Here is an 11,279-nt window from a genome sequence, read left to right as displayed (position 1 = left end):
CCTCCCCGGGCCGGGCCCTGTGTGAGCCGGCACTGGGCCTGGGGGCCGCAGGAGGCCTGTCCCCCGTGGGCCGCGGTGACACACATACTGGGCCGAGCTCTCGTGGACGAGATGCACGATTCCAGCTGTTCAAACTGAAAACCAAATCCAGGTGCCTGTCAGGGAATCACTAGATGACAGGTGTGCTGTAAATGTCGGTGATTTGAAAGAAAAACACATTGGTTTCAAGTTGCTATTTTTTAGTTTTATCAATTAAAATGCTAATAGAAACACATGGTCTTATAATCAGGCACTTAGAATCGTGTGTTGTCGGTGGCCTTTAAGGCCCATGCAGAGAGCGTGTGAAGGGCTTGTGACTCGCAGGTCCTGGGACCGAGGGACACGGTGGAGAGACGGGGCCATGGGCAGGTTGGGAACCAGCCTCACATGGTGCACCTGGTCCCCTGGGTGGGCGCTCGCAGCCTGTGTGTGGGCACGGTGGCACATCAGGAAAATGGAACGTTTTTAAAACTCACACTGGGCTTCGTGCACACGTAGCCAGAGCCTTTGCCCGGGGGCTCCCAAGCACCGGCTTCCGGTGGGTTCTTTCCACACCTGGGATTGTCTTTGGAGGAATGGAGGCAGCTTCGTAACACGCGGCTGGCTGTGCCCTGTCAGGGTTCCCCCGGCACATCCTGACACGCCAGTGACCACGCACACAAGGACGAGGACACGCCAGTGACCATGCACACGAGGACGAGGACACACCAGTGACCACGCACACGGACGAGGACACACCAGTGACCACGCACACCAGGACGAGGACACGCCAGTGACCACGCACACCAGGACGAGGACACGCCAGTGACCACGCACACCAGGATGAGGACACGCCAGTGACCACGCACACGGACGAGGACACGCCAGTGACCACGCACACCAGGACGAGGACACGCCAGTGACCACGCACACCAGGACGAGGACACGCCAGTGACCACGCACACGGACGAGGACACGCCAGTGACCACGCACACCAGGACAAGGACACGCCAGTGACCACGCACACGGACGAGGACACGCCAGTGACCACGCACACCAGGACGAGGACACGCCAGTGACCACGCACACGGACAAGGACACGCCAGTGACCATGCACACCAGGACGAGGACACGCCAGTGACCACGCACACAGGGACGAGGACACGCCAGTGACCACGCACACCAGGACGAGGACACGCCAGTGACCACGCACACGGACGAGGACACGCCAGTGACCACGCACACGGACGAGGACACGCCAGTGACCACGCACATGGACAAGGACACGCCAGTGACCACGCACACCAGGACAAGGACATGCCAGTGACCACGCACACAGGGACGAGGACACGCCAGTGACCACGCACACCAGGACGAGGACACGCCAGTGACCACGCACACGGACGAGGACACGCCAGTGACCACGCACACCAGGACGAGGACACGCCAGTGACCACGCACACGGACGAGGACACGCCAGTGACCACGCACACCAGGACGAGGACACGCCAGTGACCACGCACACGGACAAGGACACGCCAGTGACCACGCACACCAGGACGAGGACACGCCAGTGACCACGCACACAGGGATGAGGACACGCCAGTGACCACGCACACCAGGACGAGGACACGCCAGTGACCACGCACACGGACGAGGACACACCAGTGACCACGCACACCAGGACGAGGACACGCCAGTGACCACGCACACAGGGACGAGGACACGCCAGTGACTACGCACACGGACGAGGACTTACCAAGCTGCGCTGCTGAGCAGACGGCACCCGGCTTTGCCCGCGGGGCCCCGGCAGTCTCCGGCGGTCCCCAGTGGTCCCCGGCGTCGGCTGTCGTTTCTCTGCCCAGGGCAGCGCAGGGCCCGGCTCCCCTGAGAATGACCTGCTGCTGTAGGACCCACCTCCTCGGTTAGAAGCCTGGCAAACGTCAGCCTCGGTTCTCTGCAGGACTTCGCTACTCTGGTTTTTCAGTTTCAACATCAAAAATAGTTGTCACAAGGACTGTGAGTTTTGCCATAGCACCTGCCGCTTTAGCTGACGTGTTCTAGAAAGGGGAGCGCAGGAGCCTGTACACCTGACGGCAGAGTGGGAGGGCGGCCCGGCCGGGAGGCCTTGCGCCATCCGCGCTAGGGGGCCTCCGTCCTGACGTCCCCCGCACTGGCTGCCAGCGGCACGAGTGGCGTCACGCCCGGAGCAGCTGCTGTTTGCAGCTGTTAAGGTCACGCTTTCTCAGAGAAGTGATCACTCAGCACCAAGTTACAGGCTGTTCCTCTGTGAGGTGCAGCTAGTCCTGTGTGTTAAGTTCCCCACGGGAGGCGCTCGGGCGCCGGCCTCTCCCTTCCTAAGATGAGCAACGGTTTAAGCCAAGTGAGTTGTAGAGAGAGACCTGTAAAGTCCTTCCGCGCCAGGACTCGGCGTCTGTTCCGACGGCCTTGGCCTCCTCCCTCGGGGGCTGCTGCTCTGGGGACGGACGGTGCGTTCCACGCACGTGGCCCCGTCGGGCACCTCCGGAGACACGGGCGTCCTGGCCTGCCCTGCCCGACCGACGCCCTTCTGGTGCGGAGCTGGGTGCTCCACACGCTTCCTTCCGAATCCCTTACCGTTTCCTCACGTCGAGGCCACGTCTCGTGGTGAGTACAGGTGCGACCTGGAGAAAACCCCTCCAAGCGTCAGTCTCAGTGTGTGGAAACCCCTAGAAGCTGCGGTCCATGTCTGTGAGGCAGGTTATCATGTGCAGGCGGAAGCCTGCAAGTCGGCAAGGACCCAGAGCCACGCCGTGGATGTCCACGTCCCGACCCGGGCGGGATGGGCCCCTGCTCCAGGCGGCCGCTGCCCAGAGCAAGCAGGGCGTCCCCACACCCCAGCGCCGGCGCTCACGTGGTAGGAGAGACTTTCCTCAGAGTTCACGTGAAAGCGCAAACACGAGGACAAATGCCAGCCTCCCTCGTGAGCTCTGCCCACGCGTGGCCCGTGGAAGCCGATTCGGTGGCTGTCAGGTCTCTGGAAGGGCACCGGGCTCTGTCCGCTGGGCTCAGCCCAGGTGTGCCCTGCAGGCCGGGGTCTCAGGAAGGAGGGTGCCCGGACGGGTGCTGCTGGGAGCCTGGCAAAGCGGGTGTGTGCCGAGAGTGATCCCTGTGCGAGCGGGTCTTGGTGGCCCAGGCCAGAACACACCCCTGTCCTGAAGACCCTGCACAGCCCACGGGGACACGAGGCCGGGCTGCCAGGTCCACAGGCGAGCCAGCATCCCGCGACGCCACCACTCTCCACAACATTGTGGCTCAAGCACACGGACTTTCACAGTGTGGAGGCCACAGGCCAGGCTGGGTGTGGCAGCGCCCGTGCCCGTCACCGAGAGCTGTGCCTGGGTGCTCCAGCCCCGCTGCCCTGGTCGTGCCCTCTGCTCTCTCCCCTCTGGGGGTCACCCACCCGAGGTCCACTCTTGCCCCGAGAGCCCGTCCTGCCACGCCAGCCCACACGTGCAGGGGCCGGGGCTGGGGCCTGGACGTCCTGGGGCCACACGCCCACCTGCCACATCCTGCCGGTGCCCTCACTAGACCTTCTGTGCCATGACGTCCAGACTGGCTGTGTCCTGTTGACGCAACCCACACGCGGGAGCGAGCCCTTCTTCAAGCCTGTCCTTGGCACCTGTGCCCTGCACAGCCAGCGGCTCCCGTGTGTCCACACTCGGCCACCAGCCACGTCTGCCCAGGCTCCCTCCAGGCCCTCCCAGGGGGAGCACTCGGTGACGCTATCCCCGCCCACCGTGGCCGGGCCGCACACGTGGACAGAGCCTCATGCCGGACCCAGGGCCCGGCATCTTGGCCCAGAGTTCGTCTGACGTGCGTCTGGGCGGCTGCTCGGTGCCCTGATCTGCAGCGTTTCCTGTGTGCGGCGTCCCGTGGCGCGAACAGACCACAGCGCACCCCCTGCAGGCTGCTCCACCGGGGCCACGATGGAGCTGGCCACCGTGCACGTTTGTGCCTGTCTGTGGGGCCTGGACTCAGGAGGGACACAGCTGCCGTGGAGCACGTGTGTGAGCTTCAGAAAACTGATGTCACCAGTTCCTGCAAGGACGGTGCCAGCCTGCACGTCCCCCAGTCGAGGGTGAGAGCTCCGTTCGCACCAGAACCGCACCAGCCCGTGGCGCTGCCGTCCGCGTGACGTGGCCGTTCTGGTGTGTGAGGTGGCACCTTTTTGAGGCTTTAATTTGCATTTTCCTGATGACTGATGGTGCTGAACACCTTTCCGTAGCCGTGGGGCCCGCTGGGGCATCCTGTTTCTGTGAAGCGCCCGCGTTTTCACGTTTCTCTTTCTTCCAGAATCTCACCCGGGCAAGGCTGCCGGAGCCGCGAGCAGTGAGGGTGAGAGCACTCCCTCTGTCCCCGCCGAGCCACCTGCCCAGGACCCGCAGTGCGCCTGGCGAGGCCGCCTGGGCCTGAGGTTTCCTGTGTGGGCGTTTGTTTACTCTGATTCCAGTGCTGTGACTTCTGCGGTTACACTGCCACACGGGCTTGCTACTTCCCCTGGCAGCTTTGTTATTTTGTTTATTTAAAGAATCTGTCCATTTGATCTACCATTTCAGATGCCGTGGATAAAGCTGTTCGCGACATCCTCGTGTCGCTGTGCCGTCTGCAGCAGCTGCACGGCCTCTTCCCGCCTCCGTCTGGGGCCCAGAAGTTCTGGACCGGGAGCCGCCGGGCTGGCTGGGGGGTCTGCCCCCCCCCCCGGGGTCTCTGCGTCACCTTCCCCCGGGTGTGTCTGTCCCTGTGTCCACACTCCTCCTTCTCACGAGGACACGAGTCATTTCGGGTGAGGCCCCCTGAAGACCTCGTCTTCACTAATGACATCTGCAAAGTCCTGCTTCTAAGAAGGCCACCTTCTGAGGCGCTGAAATAAAACCAGCGTGTTGTGGGGATTCCAGCCGGAGCAGGGGTGAGCCGGGCGGCCGCGGCACAGGGCGGGGGCACCGAGCGCCCGGCCGGGCTCCCGCGCCACGTGCGTGCCAGGCGTGGACCGAAGGCAGGCGGGGTGAGCAAAAGCAGCAGCCGTGGACCCCAGAACGAGCGCTGGTGTGGAGGTGAGTGGTCCGCAGTGACGGCCGCCATCAGAAGCGAGAGAACCGACGTCACTGCGGACTCTACAGCTTCCGAAAATACCGCGGGAGTGTTACGAATAGCCTTATGCCAACACAGTCAACAATTCAGGCAAAGTGCACAAAGTCCTTGAGAGACACACGCTGCCAAGGCCCACTGCACGCGACGCCGGTGAGGGAACAGTCTTCTATTTAAAAAAAATAACCTTGTATTTGGAAACCTTCCCACAAAGAAAACTGCGGGACGGTGGCCTCACCGGGCACGCTCCTGGCACGTAAGGAGAGTGACAGAGACGTTCCCAAACCCTTCCAGAAAGCGGAGAGGGTGGAACACGTCCCACTCACTCCGCAAGGCCAGCGTCACCCACAAGGCGCCCCGAGCAAGCGAACGGCTCTTTCACCACTGCAAAAAGTACTTCAGTAAAGTAATTCTATTTCTGAATAAAGTTAAATTAAAACGTCTTTATTTTACCCTCATTCTTGACAGATAGTGGCTTTTCCTGGGCACACACAGGCAGGTGGGCGGGTGGCGATTTTCCTTCCGCCCCCTCGGTGTGTTCTGCCCGCGGCTCCCGTGGGGTTGAGCCCAGCGGGTGACCCGCCCGCGTGCCAGGCCTCCTTTCTGTCCTCCTGCAGTTCTCGTCCTCATTCTCTGGTGCGTCCAGCTGTCTCACCAGCTACTCACGTCCTTCTCCAACAGTAGAAAAACTTGGCCCGTTTTCTCTCCAACGGCCTCCGTCCCCCTTCCCCGGGAGTCTGTGCCGTTCTCGCCGCTTGGCCTCTTCGTGTTCAGTCTCCTCCTCTAGACGCTGGTTTGTGTAATTTCTTTAGATAAACGTATTTTCCATATTGCTAATTTTCTTTTAAGCTAATTTGATCTAATACTTAATTTTAATCATCATTTTTATTTCTATTTTTTCAAAATGTCTCTAGCCTGCTTCAGAGAGAGATGCCTTTTTTATTTCTAGAAGTTCATTTTGATTCTCTTTAAGCCATCCTGGTCTATTTTATTTTATTTTATTTTAAGACAGAGTCTCACTCTGTTGCCCGGCTAGAGTGCCGTGGCATCAGCTTAGCTCACAGCAACCTCAAACTCCTGGCCTGGGCTCGAGCAATCCTTCTGCCTCAGCCTCCCGAGTAGCCGGGACTACAGGCATGCGCCACCATGCCTGGCTAATTTTTTCGTATATATTTTTAAGTTTTCCATATAATTTCTTTCTATTTTTGGTAGAGATGGGGTCTCGCTCTTGCTCAGGCTGGTCTTGAACTCCTGAGCTCAAACGATCCGCCTGCCTCGGCCTCCCAGAGTGCTAGGATTACAGGCGTGAGCCACCACGCCCGGCCTGTCCTGGTCTATTCTAACACTCTTGCTCTTCAGTTATACTTTACCTTCCCTCTTTTGTCTTCTAAGCGTATAAAATAGGTTTGTATTATGTTCTGAAGCAAATCTTTTCCACAGGCTCAGGGTGTGCGTGTCTGACTGTGCCGTGTTGTCTGTGTTTCTTCCTACCCATTCCCGGTGCTTGTTTTCTCGTGTGTGTGCAGGTTTCTGGGTCTGTGTTCATAGGTGGCTAAACTTAATTTGCATGAATCCTGAGACCCAAAATCCTGGAGCCCTGAAACGTTCCTTGATTTCTTCCAGGGAGAATCTGAGCATCCGGCAGGAACCGGTGGCTCTGTGGTCCCAGTGACTTCAGCCCCTCTGGGGGTCCTGGCCTGACACCGTGCGCTGGCAGAGGCCTGCGGGGGACGGCCAGCGTGGGACCTTTGGGTTTCACTCTCGGGGCAGTGAGGCTGCCGCAGGTGCTCTCTCATTCTGGTTCCGCCTGGAAAACGCGGCCAGCACGAGCGGAGGGAGCCAGGAGCTTGTTGCACAAACCCAAGCGAGAGGTGACGGTGGCCGATGTGGCATGTGAGGATCGAGGGCATCTCCTGGGATTGCAGCTCAAGCCTTTGCCTTGTGCAGTGGCCGCACTGACTCTCAGCAAGTTCAAGGTAAGAGCCTGACGCGGCTCCGGAGGCACCTCAGGTGAAATCATCCCCCTTCTCTTCCCGTCCCACCTGACAGGGAGAGAGGACCCCACGGTCGCTGACTGGCCCAGCCCCAGCTTCTCAAGACCCCGGTGAGGACCCCTCTCCCGCAGGCCCCCCAGAGCCCCGGTCCCCACGGGGAGGGGTCCGTGCCGGGCAGGCAGTGTGGTGTTCACACCGGGGCGGTGGAAAGACTTAATTCTATGAGTAAATTCAACCTTTCAACATCCAAATGGGTAATGTTATCTCATCGTTCTCTTAAATTTCATCAAATAACATTCAGGAGTGCAGAAATCCAAGACGTGAAACAGGAACCGCGCCTTGTTTGCCAAGGTATGGGGATTAAGGAAGCACATTCGGAGGGACCTTTTGCCCTAAGCGCTTTTTATTGGTTTCATAAAGCGGTTTAAGGAGCGAGAGAAAGTAAACAAACGGTGGGTCGGGCGCGTGACGGCGGCCAGGCCACAAAGGACAGGCTGGAGCCCGTCGGCTGAGAACACAGGGTCACGTGATTGTTTTGCCTGGAACCTGCCAGCCTGGGCGCGGCGAGGGGACGGCGGGCTGTGGCCGAGGGACCTTCAGGCCGGGCTCCCGAGGCCCAGCCCGCCCCAGTGCAGCTCTGGCGTAGGACGTGCTCTTCAGAAGTCCCCAACCTCGGAGCCTGTGCAGTGACACCCACCTCCAGCTTCGTGGCTGTCCGGTGACAACGAGGTGACTGCATGAAACTGCCGTGTAAAGCACACACCTCTACACAGGAAGGCATTGTCCATGTTATCTTTTTCACCACTAAGGATTAAACAACTGTTCTAGTAACCTCTTCGGGCGTGACAAACAACAAAACACTATTGTATTGCGCCGGGAGCCCTGCCCGGATCTGAGGGTCGGGATCCGGGAGAGAGAACACACTGCTGCAGCCACCAGGCTGGGTCACGGCCACAGCTGGAACTCTGCCCCTACAGATTCGCAGACCCTGGGGGTCGCAGGGCCCGGGGCCGTCCCCGCAGTCCTGACTCAGGGCCTCAGAGGGACAGACCTGCTGCTTCCCACGTGGGTGGCTCCTGCCGCCGTGGGACAGCTTCCGTGTCCCCTGCCTGGGCTCCCCCTGGGGCGCCCACCCTCACACTCTGTGCTCCAGCCCTGGCCTCTCCAGACGCTGTCCAGCCCGTTGCTTCTCACCGTCTGGTGTTGACGCCGCCCAGCTGCTCCGCACAGCGTCTGCCTTTCCCCTGCGCCCCACGCAGCACAGAAGGGAGAGGTTCTGCCTGCTCCTAACCACACGGCTCCTCTGAGCCTGCACCTGGTGCCGGGCCACGTGCCCTGAGCCACGGTTCCCAGGCGATCCCTCCTTCCTGGGAAGCCCTGCAGCTCTCCAGGCCTCTCACACCGACCAGGGTGGCACAGCAGCACGGAGACCCACCAAATGCTGGCACGGGTGCGGAAGCAGGACCTTCGCTGGTGGCTGGTGTGGATGCAAGCGCACAGCCCCTGCGGAAACAGTGTGGCAGTTTCTAAAAACTAGACACACTGTACCCTACAGCCCACAGTTGCGCTCCTGGGCATTTTCCCCAGAACAGTGGGAATTGATGTAATTGTGCACATTACATACAAAATCATGTCCGTGAATGTCCAGCTTTATAGGTGACAGCTCCACAGTGGGGAAACACCCAGCTGTCCTCGAACAAGCTGGCACGTCCATCCCTGGAACGGACCCCTCAGTCAGGAGCAGCCCGTGCACAGCCACCCGACGCCACACGAAAAACGCACTCTCGACGGTTACATGACGTGATTCGTGTATGTGACGTTCTCAGGTGACAAGATTTCAACCCCAGGGCAGGTTGGCGGTCCCGAGGGTTAGGATGCGGGAGGGGTGGGGACCCCAGCCCTGGTTCCGACTGACAACCGCTCAGTCATGAGCTCAGGGGACGTGCACGAAGGACACCCGGAGGCAGACGACCCCCCGGAGGGCCGCGCGTCCCAGCAGAGCACCGTCCAGGTCCGCGTCCTCACACCTGTGGGCGGAACCTGACCCGGCACCAGGGCCCTGCAGTGTGATTTCGCTAAGGATCTTGCTGTGGGGACCACCCTGGGTCACCCGGGGCCCTGCCGTCATCCTCGGGGTCCTGCAGGGAGGCAGGAGGGTCCCTGAGCGATGCCAGCAGAGTTGCAGGGACTGAGGACGCCCCCTGCTGACTTGAGGACGGCCCAGGAGTGCGGGATGGAAAAGGGAGGAGCGGGTCCCCGAGCCTGGGCCCTCGAGGACGGGAGCTGAGAGAGAACACGCGTGTTGCTGGAAGGCACTGACTGGATTTGCCACGGCAGCAGCAGGAACCCGCACACTGTAGATCTAAAATGATTTCACAAGAAAGGTTAAGGAAACACACCAGCCAGGGCAGGACTGAGGCCGGCCGGGGGCAGGAACGAGGCTCCCTCTGCCAGGCGTGGTGTCTCCCAGGGCGTGGCACCTGCCCAGCTGCCACTGGGACTGTGCGGGCGTTTCTTCGGCAACCACGCGTGTGGAGCCCAGTCTTGTCTTACCCTGCTTTCGTGCTTAGCTTTCGCCAAGACAGAAATCTGGGCGCATCCTCTCAAGCTGCTGTGTTTATTCTGGCTGCCAACCTGCTGAGTCCTGACTCGGCTTCCCGATGTCCTCTCTCCTGCGAACACCGTGGTCTGTCCAGGACGCCTGTGGGCGGCTGGCATGAGGCCCATGCAGCGGGTGTGGCTGGCGCCACGCACAGCCCGGCCGCACCGCTGTCCAGGGAGGCTCTGGCTCTGCGCACAAGGGCAGCCTGAGGTGACCCGGCTGGCCGCGGCCCTGAGTGCGAGGTCCTGGGCGCAAGTACAGGGAGTGCAGGCAGCGGCGTGCCTGTCCCGCTGCTCTGGAACCGACTCCATCTGTTTAAAAATCCCCCTGGACGCACGTCCCACTCACCGGTCCGGAGTGGATGGAATTCAACTTCGCCCTCTTTACTCAGAATTTACTCTCCTTCAGCACGTTCTGGTTCCTCCCAGGCTGGGGAGGAGCCGTCCCTTGACAAGTCTGCAGGTCCCCACAGCAGGGACCCGACTCCTGGGACGCAGTAGGAGCCCCGCTTCCTGTGCCGCGGACCAAGAATGGCATTGTTTGTGTTTTACTTTAAGCCAGCAATCTAAGTTTATTTCTTGGGACGTTTTTCACGTTTTGCGATGTGAGGTGGAGACAGAGCAGCGCAGGCGCAACGCTGAGCGTCCGAGACCCCGTGCGCTGGAAGCGGGGGCTTCCTCTCCGTGAGGTGGTCTCGGCCACACCAGAGCAGTTTTCTGCCCCAGTTCCTTCTGTGCTTTTTTAAAATTACGATTCCCGTGCTGGTTTCTCTGGGGGACGCCGGGGTGAGCCACAGCCGGACTTCACCGTGGGACCCATTTCCCAGGCCAGTCCCACGGGCCGGCAGCGGACACGGGCAGGTCTCCCACAGGCCCGTCAGGGCTTCGGCGCACTGAGACCTTCCGGACAGCCTGAGTGTCGCAAGACAAGGCCGACCTCCAGCCGCAGCCTGGTAAGAATGAAAATCCGCCCGCCCGGGAGGGTGCAGAGGCCTGTTCAAATGCCACCTCCACGAATAAAAGCAATTTCCGCCCGAGTTCTTAACGCACCAAAGGTTGGGTACGTGTTAGCATTTCCCAGCGATTCCAACTCCAACATCCCCCAGCCGGGCTCAGGCGAAGTCTGACTGCGGCAGCTCCTCCGATATCTCGTGCGTGTTCAAGTCTTCCTCTCAACCGTCGTCCTAAGGCTGGGGGCTGAAAGGCTGTGGGGTCTCTGCCGCTGGGCTGGAAGTTGGGGCCGCCCGAGGCTGTGGCAGGTCCCCGGTGCGCCAGGCCTTCCCCCTGCGCGGTGGGACCCGGCAGCGCCGGCGGGACTCGCAAGAAGGGAGCCCCGGCAGGTGCGCGGCGCCCCGCGATCACGGCGCGAACAGCGGCTGATTTTCCTCCCTTCCTTGGATGGGACCGACCTGGCGGTGATTAACAGGGAACTGTTTGGGCTGGTTTGCTCACGGTGGGGCCCACAACAGAAGCCTAAGAGTGGAGTGAAGCCGGAGTGGAGACACACACAGAGCCTGCGGGGCCGCGTGCAGGGAGCAG

The sequence above is a fragment of the Eulemur rufifrons genome, chromosome 17 (genome assembly GCF_041146395.1).
Source record: "Eulemur rufifrons isolate Redbay chromosome 17, OSU_ERuf_1, whole genome shotgun sequence".
NCBI lineage: Eukaryota > Metazoa > Chordata > Mammalia > Primates > Lemuridae > Eulemur > Eulemur rufifrons.
The sequence above is the reverse complement of the archived record's forward strand: the minus strand, read 5'-3'. Positions refer to the sequence as shown.